The 14,450-nt window shown below is 45.4% G+C and overlaps 1 protein-coding gene across 1 annotated transcript in view; it reads left to right on the forward strand.

Moving 5' to 3' along the window:
* The window catches only part of ADAMTS19 (ADAM metallopeptidase with thrombospondin type 1 motif 19), a 561,705-nt gene that overhangs the window by 323,209 nt on the left and 224,046 nt on the right, over positions 1–14,450 (forward strand). The window lies entirely within an intron of this gene.

Consider the following 14,450-nt stretch of genomic DNA (forward strand, 5'->3'; position numbering starts at 1 on the left):
AAAAACAGAGCTTTACAAGATCTTCATATAGTTGGTATACAGTTCCCGTTAATATTTGTAGTGGTCAAAATCTTTAAAGTGCTGGCCATCTATAGTTCTCCTAGACTATGGGCACTTCACCTCTAAATCTGGCTTTAATAAAAGTTCACAATTTCATATAATTGAAAGGCATATGCTTCTTATATTTACAACTTCCAAGGCTAAAAGTCAACATCCTAATGACTTGTTAAAATAATATGCAAAAAATATGCAAAAAAGTCTAAATACTTTCTGTGAAGATCTGAGGTTGTGGGTTGTAATAATCACCTAGGCAGGTTATGATACAACTAGTTTTTATTCCTTACATCCATGGTTTTACAACAACTCTGAAGTAGATGGCAAAAATACATTGCCTCCAGTCCACAAGGTCCTCTTCCCAGGGTCGGTAGTCCAACTGCCTCCGTACCAGGCAATACTCAATGTCTCCCAAATTTTGGTTGGCCCAGAGATTTTGCATCTCTTACCAGCATAGTCTGTAGTCACAGTCCATGCTCCTCCAGACGACAGATAACACAACCAAAACCCATGTATCAAGCAGCAACAGAAATTTCTTTAAATCCAGACAACAGATCCCTCCAGGGCTTCAGCCTAGATTCCCGCTCCTCATCATCACTCCAATAACTCCCTCACTAGAACGTTTGCTTTTAGTTCAAAGAATGAAGAATGTCCAGAAGCCCATCACCTGGGACTGCATGTGAGACCCCTTTGGCGATGGCTCCATTGGTTCTACTGTCCCCATCCATACAACAGAACTAATGCCTGGAAGAAGAGCAGAATTATTGTGTTCCTTGATTACTAATCTTGGGTCTGGTCTTATGTGTAAGATCATAAGATCCAGCCTGCATGCCGTCTTTTGCTTACTGTAACTGAATGGAAACATTGATTCCTGCGGCTGAACTGATGAGCAAGGAGTCTTTAATAAAACACAGCAAGCCAATCTCTAATAAAACATAACAATAAGACTGACGTAACTGGTGCTCTGTGCTGTAAAATGTCTGCATCTCTTAGAGCTGCGGATTTCGCTCTATATCCATTGGTCCAATAGTCTGAGAACAAGGCCAGTTCCTCACACTTTGCATTATAGTCAATATGAATGAATTAACGGCACATTCTTCTGTTTCTCAGTCTCCAGTGCTGATCCTGTGACTACTATCTAAAATCATGGAAAATAAATGTAAGACTAACACAAATTTTGATTTTCACAAAATTTGCTGCTTCAGTTTTTATAGTGGCAAAATGCATTAATTCTAGATTCTTATGAAGAGTGATAACATGAATTTCATACAACTGCGAAATGTAATTTCTTGCCATGAAAATTAACTTACCGTATATACTCGAGTATAAGCCGACCCGAGTATAAGCCGACCCCCCTAATTTTGCCACAAAAAACTGGGGAAACTTATTGACTTGAGTATAAGCCTAGGGTGGAAATGCAGCATTTACCGGTGAATTTCAATAATAAAAATAGATCATTATTTCCCCATAGCTGTGCCACATAGTTCTCTGCACCGTTCATTATTTCCCCATAGCTGTGCCATGTAGTGCTCTGCACCGTTCATTATTTCCCGATAGCTGTGCCATATAGTGCTCTGCACCGTTCATTATTGCCCCATAGCTGTACCATATAGTGCTCTGCACCGTTCATTATTGCCCTATAGCTCTGCCCCATATAGTGCTCTGCACCGTTCATTATTTCCCCATAGCTGTGCCATATAGTGCTCTGCATCGTTCATTATTACCCCATAGCTGCCCCATATAGTGCTCTGCGCCGTTCATTATTGCCCTATAGCTGTGCCCCATATAGTGCTCTGCACCGTTCATTATTGCCCCATAGCTGTGCCCCATATAGTGCTCTGCACCGTTCATTATTGCCCTATAGCTGTGCCCCATATAGTGCTCTGCGCCGTTCATTATTGCCCTATAGCTGTGCCCAATATAGTGCTCTGCACCGTTTATTATTGCCCTATAGCTGTGCCCCATATAGTGCTCTGCACCGTTCATATTTCCCCATAGAAAGCTCTGCCATTGTCGCTGCTGCTGCAGTAAAAAAAAACAAAAAACATACTCACCTCTCTTGCTTGCAGCTCCCGGCGTCCGGTCCCGGCGTCTCGTCCCGGCGTCTCTGCACTGACTGATCAGGCAGAGGGCGCCGCGCACACTATATGCGTCATCGCGCCCTCTGACCTGAACAGACAGAGCGCAGAGACGCCGGGAAGATGGAGCGGCGCCCGGCGGCTGGAACGTGGACAGGTGACTGTGCAATACTTACCTGGTCCTGGCGTCTGGCTCCTTCTCCTGGACAGCTGTCTTCGGTGCCGCAGCTTCTTCCTCTATCAGCGGTCACCGTTACCGCTGATTAGAGAAATGAATAGGCGGCTCCACCCCTATGGGAGGTGGAGCCGCCTATTCATTTCTCTAATGAGCGGTCACACCTGACCGCTGATAGAGGAAGAACTGCAGCACCGAAGACCGTGGGACGGCAGGGGGAGCGCCAGGATCGCTGGAAGCAGGTAAGTATGCCTCAGCGCCCTCACCCCCTCACCCGCCGACCCTGCCACCCACCTTGACTCGAGTATAAGCCGAGAGGGGCACTTTCAGCCCAAAAATTTGGGCTGAAAATCTCGGCTTATACTCGAGTATATACGGTAATCACGAAAAAATAAATTCCGCTGAATTTCAGCCCTGCCAAAAAATTTCAATGATCTTCATGTTGGATCAGAAGAAAGTGTTAATTATATAATTTTATCACGCTGATTGAACTATAAGAGCAGACTGGTTGCTTTAAATGGGGCTGGTGATCAAAATCATTGTCTTCTGACAAGAACCATGGTTACTGGCAAGGAAATGATTAGTCATCATCGCTTTGCATCAAAAAGGCTTTATAAATAAGGACAATGCTGCTAATGAGATTGCCCATGATCAAGAACTTCAAAGATAGAGGTTCAACTGCTGTGAAGAATGCTTCAGGATCCACAAAAATGTCTATCGATTGCCAGGATTATTTACTAAGGTGGAAAGGAGGATACAGCTGTGCTCTTGATTCAACACTAGTGCATAGCTTGCTTAGCTGCTTGGGATTGGCAGCAGGCAGGTGACAATGACAATGCATACACAGTGAGGCAAAATGTTTTATAAGCTGGTCTGGTGTCAAGAAGGGCAGCAAAAAAGCCATTTATCTCCAAGAACATTTTCAAAAACAGACTGACTTTCTGGCAGAACTATAGGAATTATACTGCAGAGGACTGGGGTGAATCTGTTTTTTCTGATGGATTCCCCTTGAGACTGTTTGTGATATCTAGAAAATTTGTTCAGAGAAGAAAAGGTGAGCGTTAACACGAGTCTTATGTCATGCTAACAGCAAAGAATGCTGAGACTTTTCATGTAATTGGTTACATTTCATCCAATATTTCATGCCAACACTGACATGACTAAGGAATGGTATCTAAACATTGTCCAAGAGTGACCTCTCTCAACGGTCTCAGAGAAATTTAGTGATGAACAATGTTTTTTTTCAAGCATAATGGAGCACCATGTCACCAGGCAAAAGTGATAAAGTGGCTGGGTGCTCAAAATATTACATTTTGAGTCCATGGCCAGGAATCTCATCAAATCTTAATCCTATTGAGAACCTGCCAATCCTTAAGAAGCTGGTAGACAAACAAAAACATAGAACTTGGGATAAACTCAAACCACTGGGTTGCTATTAGTATCTGGGCTAGAAGTTGATATCCAGAATGCCAGGACGAATTGCAGAAGTTTTGAAAAATAAATATCAATATCAATAAATCAGTGTTATAAATATTCAGTCTTCACATAAACTACATTTTTTTTCAATAGAAATTTAAAAACTTATGAAATATTTATAATTGTACTCCAGTAAGCATAAAAGCATCTGACTAAAACACCTGAAATCTATGACATATGTCAAAATCTTAGTGCAAAACAATCGACTAAAGTAGGCCAACCAAATGATAGTGTATAATTAAAATGGATTTACACACACGTCTATCGAAATGCACAAAAACGATAAAACTGCATTGCCGTCTTGCTAAAATAAGTGATAAGATGTCTAAATTAAAGACAAAAATAATAAATCTTAATTATTTTGATTTTACATATGGTAATTAAATCTAATTAATGAAACCAAATGAAATTATGTATTTCCTTTAAAAGAATAGTTAACATGAACTCATCATCTGCAGAACATTTTTTTTGTTGACAATATACTGTCAAGCGCCAGGCATCGTTATTATTATTGCCAACTTGTCTCATAGTTAGTCTGATGTGAACCTTATGGATTAACTCCAAATATTGTTGCCTGACTCTAAAATTCAGCAACAATCCAGGCATCTTTTCTTATAGTTCACACATCAGTTCTTAGAAAGATTTTCTAGCAGTGCTTTTTTGTTCACTGATTGATGTCATATGCCTCCTATTTGCAGTAAGAATATGTAGATAAATAGATATGCAAAGGTGTGTTTTGTGTATACTGGTGTGAAAAGTGTTTGCCCCCTTCAAGAGAAAGATAACACTAGTAAACATAAAATGCAGTTTATAAATAAAGGTCTTCACTAGGGTTGAGCGAAACGGGTCGTTCATTTTCAAAAGTCGCCGACTTTTGGCAAAGTCGGGTTTCATGAAACCCGATCCGACCCCTGTGCGGGGTCGGCCATGCGGTACGCGACTTTCGCGCCAAAGTCGCGTTTCAATGACGCGAAAAGCGCCATTTCTCAGCCAATGAAGGTAAACGGAGAGTGTGGGCAGCGTGATGACATAGGTCCTGGTCCCCACCATCTTAGAGAAGGGCATTGCAGTGATTGGCTTGCTGTCTGCGGCGTCACAGGGGCTATAAAGGGGAGTTCCCGCCGACCGCCATGTTACTGCTGCTGATCTGAGCTTAGGGAGAGGTTGCTGCCGCTTCGTCAGAAGCAGGGATAGCGTTAGGCAGGGTCCATTAACCACCAAACCGCTTGTGCTGCAGCGATTTCCACAGCCCAACACCACCTTCGGTGTGCAGGGACAGTGGAAGCTACATTTTTTTTTTTTCCTCAGCGCTGTAGCTCATTGGGCTGCCCTAGAAGGCTCCCTGATAGCTGCATTGCTGTGTGTACGCCGCTGTGCAAACCAACTGCTTTTTTCAAAGCACAAATCCTCTTGTTCCTTCCTTTCTGCACAGCTATCTTGTTTGTTTGTCCACACTTTTTATTTAATTTGTGCATCAGTCCACTCCTTATTGCTGCCTGCCATACCTGGCTGAGATTACTGCAGGGAGATAGTAATTGAAGGACAGTTCCTTTTTTTTTTTATTTTTTTTTTTTGTGGGAGATTAAGATTGGCATTTCTGCTAGAGTGCCATCCCCGTCTGTGTCATCTCTCACTCAGTGGGCCATAGAAAGCCTATTTATTTTTTTGCTTGATTTGGGTTCTAAAATCTACCTGAAAAAATCACTACATCAATCAGTGGGAGAAAAATATTGGCCTCAGGGCTTGTGTGCCACTCCTTACTCCTGTGTGTGCCGTCTCTCACTCAGTGGGCCATAGAAAGCCTATTTATTTTTTTGCTTGATTTGGGTTCTAAATTCTACCTGAAAAAATCAATAAATCAATCAGTGGGAGATTAATATTGGCCTTTGGGCTTGTGTGCCAGTCCTAAGCGTGCCATCTCTCTCTCTCAGATAGTGGGCCATAGAAAGCCTATTTGTTATTTTTTTTATTGGGTTTATAAATTTTCCCTGGAAAAAAAAAAAAAAAGTAGGAGATTAATATTGGCCTCTGGGCTTGTGTGCCAGTCCTGAGCGTGCCATCTCTCTCACAAATAGTGGGCCATAGAAAGCCTATTTATTTTTTGGGTTGATTTGGGTTCCAAAATCTACCTGAAAAAAATCACTAAATCAATCAGTGGGAGATAAATATTGGCCTCTGGGCTTGTGTGCCACTCCTGACTCCTGTGTGCATCCTCTCTCACTCAGTGGGCCCTACAAAGCCTATTTTTTTTTTATTTGTTTTCTAAATTCTCCCTGAAACAATAATTTCATTTTATTTGGTTTATAAATTCTTCCTTAAAAAAATCATTTTTTTTATTATTTTTTTTTCTAAAGTCTCCCTTTTAAAAAAACAAAAACAAATCAGTGGGAGATTAATATTTACATTTGCGCTTCAGTGACAGTCCTGCGTGTGTGGCATCTCTCTCATTTGTTGCCACCAACAACAGAGTGTGTAACATTGTGCCTGATTTTCGTTGTGGTCTCACCCACCTGTAAAGGGGTAGCTAAATCATACTGAAGTTATAGCTCACCGTGTAAGTTGTGTGACAGCAACAAATAACGTTAGTTTGGTAACGTTTTTAAAACAATGAGGAAGTCTGGTGGAAGAGGTCGTGGCCGGGGGCGTTCATTGTCAGCTGGTAATGAGGGTAGTGGTAGCGGTGGAGCATCAGGTGGTCGTGGGAAAAAAAATATTGCACCTAAGTCTGGAGCTGTGGAGCCAGGTTCGTCGTCTGGCTACACAAGGCCTCGAACGCTCCCTTTTCTGGGAGTAGGAAAACCGCTTTTAAAGCCGGAGCAGCAAGAGCAAGTTTTGGCTTATCTTGCTGACTCAGCCTCTAGCTCTTTTGCCTCCTCTCGTGAAACTGGTAAATGTCAAAGCAGCGCGTCGTTAGTGGATGTTCACGGTCAGGGACAAGTCACTTCCTTGTCCTCTTCAGCAAAAACAACAACAGAGAAGAATGCAGCAGGCGACACAACGGGTTACTCCATGGAGCTCTTTACACATACCGTCCCTGGCTTAGAAAGTGAAGCAGTTAACAGTCCATGCCCATTACAAGTTGAATCTGACATGGAGTGCACTGATGCACAGCCACAGCCAGACTACTATGCTGGTCCTTTGACTCAGACCACAACATTGCCCTCGCAGGGTGCTGATCAAGAATCAGACCCTGATGAGACTATGTTGCCCCATCACGAATGCTATACCACCGACCGACACGGTGACACAGACGAAGTTGCACACGAGCTACAAGAAGAGGTAATAGATGACCCAGTTCTTGACCCCGATTGGCAGCCATTGGGGGAACAGGGTGCAGGCGGCAGCAGTTCTGAAGCGGAGGAGGAGGGGCCGCAGCAGGCATCAACATCGCAACAGGTTCCATCTGCCGGGCCCGTATCTTGCCCAAAACGCGTGGCAAAGTCAAAACCTGTTGGAGGACAGCGTGGCCATCCGGTTAAAGCTCAGTCTGCAATGCCTGAAAAGGTATCCGATGCTAGAAAGAGTGCAGTCTGGCATTTTTTTAAACAACATCCAATTGATCAGCGCAAAGTCATCTGTCAAAAATGTTCAACTACCTTAAGCAGAGGGCAGAATCTGAAAAGTCTCAATACAAGTTGCATGCATAGACATTTAACCACCATGCATTTGCAAGCTGGACTAACTACCAAACGTCCCTTAAGGTTGTAGCACCCTCGGCCAATGAAGCTAGTCATCAACGCAACATCCCTTCCGGCAGAGTAGGGCCACCATTTTCTGCACCACCTGCAGTATCTGTGCAGGTTTCTTTGCCAGGCCAAAGCAGTCAGGGTCAGGGAATCACCAGTTTCGTAGTAGGAAACACTGCATCTAGGGCACCGGCGGCAACGATACCATCTCCCACCGTCTCTCAGTCTGCCATGTCCACAGGCACCCCCGCTAGTTCCACGATCTCCAGCTCTCCAGTCCAGCTCACCCTACATGAGACTATGGTTAGAAAAAGGAAGTACTTAGCCTCGCATCCGCGTACACAGGGTTTGAACGCCCACATAGCTAGACTAATCTCGTTAGAGATGATGCCCTACCGGTTAGTTGAAAGCGAAGCTTTCAAAGCCCTGATGGATTACGCTGTACCACGCTACGAGCTACCCAGTCGACACTTTTTTTCCAGAAAAGCCATCCCAGCCCTCCACCAGCATGTTAAAGAGCGCATCGTCCATGCACTCAGGCAATCTGTGAGCACAAAGGTGCACCTGACAACAGATGCATGGACCAGTAGGCATGGCCAGGGACGTTACGTGTCCATCACGGCACACTGGGTAAATGTGGTGGATGCAGGGTCCACAGGGGACAGCAAGTTTGGGACAGTTCTGCCTAGCCCACGGTCTAGGAAACAGTTGGCTGTAGCCGTTCGCACCCCCTCCTCCTCCTCCTCGTCCTCCTGCAGAAGCGAGACCTCGTCCACAGACCGCAGTCGCACAACCACTCCATCCGCAGCTGCCACTGTTGCACACCAGGTCTCCCATTATGGGGCAGCTACTGGCAAACGTCAGCAGGCTGTATTGGCTATGAAGTGTTTGGGCGACAACAGACACACCGCTGAAGTTCTGTCCGAGTTCTTGCAGAAAGAAACGCAGTCGTGGCTGGGCACTGTAGATCTTGAGGCAGGCAAGGTAGTGAGTGATAACGGAAGGAATTTCATGGCTGCCATCTCCCTTTCCCAACTGAAACACATTCCTTGCCTGGCTCACACCTTAAACCTGGTGGTGCAGTGCTTCCTGAAAAGTTATCTGGGGTTATCCGACCTGCTCCTCAAAGTGCGTGGACTTTGCTCACATATCCGCCGTTCGCCCGTACACTCCAGCCGTATGCAGACCTATCAGCGTTCTTTGAACCTTCCCCAGCATCGCCTAATCATAGACGTTGCAACAAGGTGGAACTCAACATTGCACATGCTTCAGAGACTGTGTGAACAGAGGCGGGCTGTTATGTTTTTGTGGGAGGATACACATACACGGGCAGGCAGTAGGATGGCAGACATGGAGTTGTCAGGTGTGCAGTGGTCGAAGATTCAAGACATGTGTCAAGTCCTTCAGTGTTTTGAGGAATGCACACGGCTGGTTAGTGCAGACAACGCCATAATAAGCATGAGCATCCCCCTAATGCGTCTGCTGATGCAAAGTTTGACGCACATAAAGGATCAGGCGTCTGCAGCTGAGGAAGAGGAAAGCCTTGATGACAGTCAGCCATTGTCTGGCCAGGGCAGTGTACAGGACGAGGTAACGGGCGAACAGGAGGAGGAGGACGGGAGGATGATGGGGATGATTATATTTTTAATGAGGAAGCTTTTCCGGGGCCAGTGGAAATTGTTGGCGCGGCAAGGCCGGGTTCTGGTTTTTGGAGGGACACAAGTGACGTGGATTTGCCTGAAACTGCCCCTCAACCAAGCACAACCACAGATTTGAGAACTGGAACTTTGGGCCACATGGCGGATTATGCCTTACGTATCCTCAAAAGGGACACACGCATAACAAAAATGATGAACGATGACGATTACTGGTTGGCCTGCCTCCTTGATCCTCGCTATAAAGGCAAATTGCAAAATATAATGCCACATGAGAACTTGGAACTAATATTAGCAACCAAACAATCAACTCTTATTGACCGTTTGCGTCTGGCATTCCCTGCACACAGCGCCCGTGATCGTTCTAACACGAGCTGCAGGGGCCAGCAGCCCAGAGGTGTTAGAGGGGCAGAAATCAGAAGTGGCGTTGGCCAGAGGGGTTTTCTGACCAGGTTGTGGAGTGATTTTGCTATGACCGCAGACAGGACAGGTACTGCAGCATCAATTCAAAGTGACAGGAGACAACATTTGTCCAGTATGGTTACAAACTATTTTTCATCCCTTATCGACGTTCTCCCTCAACCGTCATTCCCATTTGATTACTGGGCATCAAAATTAGACACCTGGCCAGAATTGGCAGAATATGCATTGCAGGAGCTTGCTTGCCCGGCAGCTAGTGTCCTATCAGAAAGAGTATTCAGTGCTGCAGGTTCAATACTAACAGAAAAAAGGACTCGTCTGGCTACCCAAAATGTAGATGATCTAACCTTCATTAAAATGAACCACAACTGGATTTCGAAATCTTTTGCCCCACCTTGCTCGGCTGACACCTAGCTTTCCTATGTAAAGGTCTTGCCTGTGGACTATTCTGAACGACTTTTCCAATCTCGTAATTTGCAGCACCTGATTGTCCAGCATCCGACATGTTAACACCTCCCTAAATGGCCAAAGTCCCCACACGGGGCCGTGGTATCGCCACTTGGCGCCAGCACCCGTGAGAGTACTGTTTGTCTGAAGAGGTGGGTGTGCCCGCTTTTGGTCGACGGCACTGCCACTAGGTCCCTCATAGTACAATAAAGTGTCTGGCGGTGGTGGTGCGCACCCAACGTCAGACACACCGTTGTAATATGAGGGGCCCTGGGCCTGTACCGCCGGCCACAAGACAGTCCCCCTTGTTGTGAATTCTGTGGCCGAGTTCACTTCTGTGGTCACAAGTGGTATTGCAGTCTCTGGGCTTCCTCCCTCAGGTGTTTTGGTGAGCTCGTTGGCTGCCTTGCTATTTAGCTCCACCTGAGTCTGTCTTCCTTGCTCCTTGTCAATGTTCCAGTGTTGGATCTGAGCTACTGCATCTTTCCTTGGGCCTGCTGCTCTGCTAGATAAGTGCTTCTAGTTTGTTTTCTGTTTTTTCTGTCCAGCTTGCTATTAACTTTTGCTGGAAGCTCTGAGAAGCAAAGGGGTGCACCGCCGTGCTGTTAGTTCGGCACGGTGGGTCTTTTTGCCCCTTTGCATGGTTTTCGTTTTAGGGTTTTTTGTAGACTGCATAGTTCTCTTTGCTATCCTCGCTCTGTCTAGAATATCGGGCCTCACTTTGCTGAATCTATTTCATTCCTACGTTTGTCTTTTCATCTTGCTAACAGTCATTATATGTGGGGGGCTGCCTATTCCTTTGGGGTATTTCTCTGAGGTAAGTCAGGCTTGTATTTCTATCTTCAGGCTAGTCAGCTCCTCAGGCAGTGCCGAGTTGCATAGGTAGTTGATAGGCGCAATCCACTGCTGCTTATAGTTGTGTGAGGATAGATCAGGTACTGCAGTCTACAGAGATTCCACGTCTCAGAGCTCGTCCTATTGTTTTTGGTTATTGCCAGATCTCTGTATGTGCGCTGATTACTGCACGCTGTGTTGCCTGATTGCCAGCCATAACAGTACAAGGAGCCCTCCAATGATTTCCAATAGAGGGAAAAAAGAAATCCTGACATCATTTTTTTTCCTTAGCTCTGTCTTCAGTCTTTTTTTTCCCCTAGACATTAGAGTGCTTCAGGACACAGCTGTGGACATGGATATTCAGGCTCTGTGCTCCTCAATTGATAATCTCGTTGTAAATGTACAAAAGATTCAAGATACTATTGATCAGAAATCGATGCTAGAACCAAGAATTCCGATTCCTGATTTGTTTTTTGGTGACAGAACTAAGTTCTTGAGCTTCAGAAATAATTGTAAGCTATTTTTGGCCTTGAAACCTCATTCTTCTGGTAATCCTATTCAACAGGTTTTGATTATTATTTCTTTTTTGCGCGGCGACCCACAGGACTGGGCGTTTTCTCTTGCACCAGGAGATTCTGCATTGAGTAATGTTGATGCATTTTTCCAGGCGCTCGGATTGCTTTACGATGAGCCTAATTCAGTGGATCAAGCTGAGAAAAATCTGCTGGCTTTATGCCAGGGTCAGGATGATGTAGAAGTATATTGTCAGAAATTTAGGAAATGGTCAGTACTCACTCTGTGGAATGAATCTGCACTAGCGGCTTTGTTCAGAAAGGGTCTCTCTGAAGCTCTTAAGGATGTAATGGTGGGATTTCTTATGCCTGCTGGTTTGAATGAGTCTATGTCCTTGGCCATTCAGATCGGTCGTCGCTTGCGCGAGCGTAAATCTGTGCACCATCTGGCGGTATTGTCTGAGAGTAAGCCTGAGCCTATGCAGTGCGACAGGACTATGACTAAAGTAGAACGGCACGAACACAGACGTCTGAACAGACTGTGTTTTTATTGTGGTGATTCTACTCATGCTATTTCTAATTGTCCTAAACGCACTAGGCGGTTCGATAGCTCTGCCGTTATTGGTACTGTACAGTCCAAATTCCTTTTGTCCATTACCTTAATGTGCTCTTTGTCATCATATTCTGTCATGGCGTTTGTGGATTCAGGCGCTGCCCTGAATCTGATGGATTTGGATTATGCTAAACGTTGTGGATTTTTCTTGGAGCCTTTGCGGTGTCCTATTCCGTTGAGAGGAATTGATGCTACACCTTTGGCCAAGAATAAGCCTCAGTACTGGGCCCAGCTGACCATGTGCATGGCTCCTGCACATCAGGAAGTTATTCGCTTTTTGGTACTGCATAATTTGCATGATGTGGTCGTGTTGGGGTTGCCATGGCTACAAACCCATAATCCAGTATTGGATTGGAACTCTATGTCGGTAACCAGCTGGGGTTGTCAGGGAGTACATGGTGATGTTCCATTTTTGTCTATTTCGTCATCCATTCCTTCTGACATCCCAGAGTTCTTGTCGGACTTTCAGGATGTATTTGAAGAGTCCAAGTCTGATGCCCTACCTCCGCATAGGAATTGTGATTGTGCTATCGATTTGATTCCTGGTAGTAAATTCCCTAAGGGTCGTTTATTTAATTTGTCCGTACCTGAACACACCGCTATGCGCAGTTATGTGAAGGAGTCCCTGGAGAAGGGACATATTCGCCCATCGTCGTCACCATTGGGAGCAGGGTTCTTTTTTGTAGCCAAGAAGGATGGTTCGCTAAGACCGTGTATTGATTACCGCCTTCTTAATAAGATCACTGTTAAGTTTCAGTATCCCTTGCCATTGATTTCTGACTTGTTTGCTCGGATTAAGGGGGCTAGTTGGTTTACTAAGATTGATCTTCGTGGTGCGTATAATCTGGTGAGAATCAGGCAGGGAGATGAATAGAAAACGGCATTTAATACGCCCGAGGGTCATTTTGAGTATCTGGTGATGCCGTTCGGACTTGCCAATGCTCCATCTGTTTTTCAGTCTTTTATGCATGACATTTTCCGTGAGTATCTGGATAAATTCTTGATTGTTTACTTGGATGACATTTTGATCTTCTCAGATGATTGGGAGTCTCATGTGAAGCAAGTCAGAATGGTTTTCCAGGTACTGCGTGCTAATTCCTTGTTCGTGAAGGGATCAAAGTGTCTCTTCGGTGTGCAGAAAGTTTCATTTTTGGGGTTCATCTTTTCCCCTTCTACTATCGAGATGGATCCGGTTAAGGTTCAGGCCATCCAGGATTGGACTCAGCCGACATCTCTAAAAAGTCTGCAGAAATTCCTGGGCTTTGCTAATTTTTATCGTCGCTTCATCTGTAATTTTTCTAGCATTGCCAGACCATTGACCGATTTGACCAAGAAGGGTGCTGATTTGGTTAATTGGTCTTCTGCTGCCGTGGAAGCTTTTCAGGAGTTGAAGCGTCGTTTTTGCTGTGCCCCTGTGTTGTGTCAACCTGATGTTTCTCTTCCGTTCCAGGTCGAGGTTGATGCTTCTGAGATTGGTGCAGGGGCGGTTTTGTCACAGAGAGGTTCTGGTTGCTCAGTGTTCAAACCATGTGCTTTCTTTTCCAGGAAATTTTCTGCTGCTGAGCGTAATTATGATGTGGGCAACCGAGAGTTGCTGGCCATGAAGTGGGCATTCGAGGAGTGGCGTCATTGGCTTGAGGGTGCTAAGCATCGCGTGGTGGTTTTGACTGATCATAAGAACCTTACTTATCTTGAGTCTGCCAAGCGCTTGAATCCTAGACAGGCCCGTTGGTCGTTATTTTTTGCTCGTTTTGATTTTGTGATTTCATACCTTCCGGGCTCTAAAAATGTGAAGGCGGATGCTCTGTCTAGGAGTTTTGTGCCCGACTCTCCGGGGTTATCTGAGCCGGCGAGTATCCTCAAGGAAGGAGTCATTGTGTCTGCCATCTCCCCTGATTTGCGGAGAGTGTTGCAGAAATTTCAGGCTAATAAACCTGATCGTTGTCCGGCCGAGAAACTGTTCGTCCCTGATAGGTGGACTAGTAAAGTTATCTCTGAACTTCATTGTTCGGTGCTGGCCGGTCATCCAGGAATCTTTGGTACCAGGGAGTTGGTTGCTAGATCCTTCTGGTGGCCATCTCTGTCACGGGATGTGCGTGCTTTTGTGCAGTCCTGTGGAATTTGTGCTAGGGCTAAGCCCTGCTGTTCACGTGCCAGTGGGTTGCTTTTGCCCTTGCCGGTCCCGAAGAGGCCTTGGACACATATTTCGATGGATTTCATTTCTGACCTTCCCGTTTCTCAAAAAATGTCGGTCATTTGGGTGGTCTGTGATCGCTTTTCTAAAATGGTCCATCTGGTGCCCTTGGTTAAATTGCCTTCCTCCTCTGATTTGGTGCCTTTGTTCTTCCAGCATGTGGTTCGTTTACATGGCATTCCTGAGAATATTGTTTCTGACAGAGGTTCCCAGTTTGTCTCGAGGTTCTGGCGAGCCTTTTGTGGTAGGATGGGCATTGACCTATCTTTTTCCTCGGCCTTCCATCCTCAGACTAATGGCCAGACC

The sequence above is a fragment of the Ranitomeya imitator genome, chromosome 1 (genome assembly GCF_032444005.1).
Source record: "Ranitomeya imitator isolate aRanImi1 chromosome 1, aRanImi1.pri, whole genome shotgun sequence".
In the NCBI taxonomy this organism is placed as follows: Eukaryota; Metazoa; Chordata; class Amphibia; order Anura; family Dendrobatidae; genus Ranitomeya; species Ranitomeya imitator.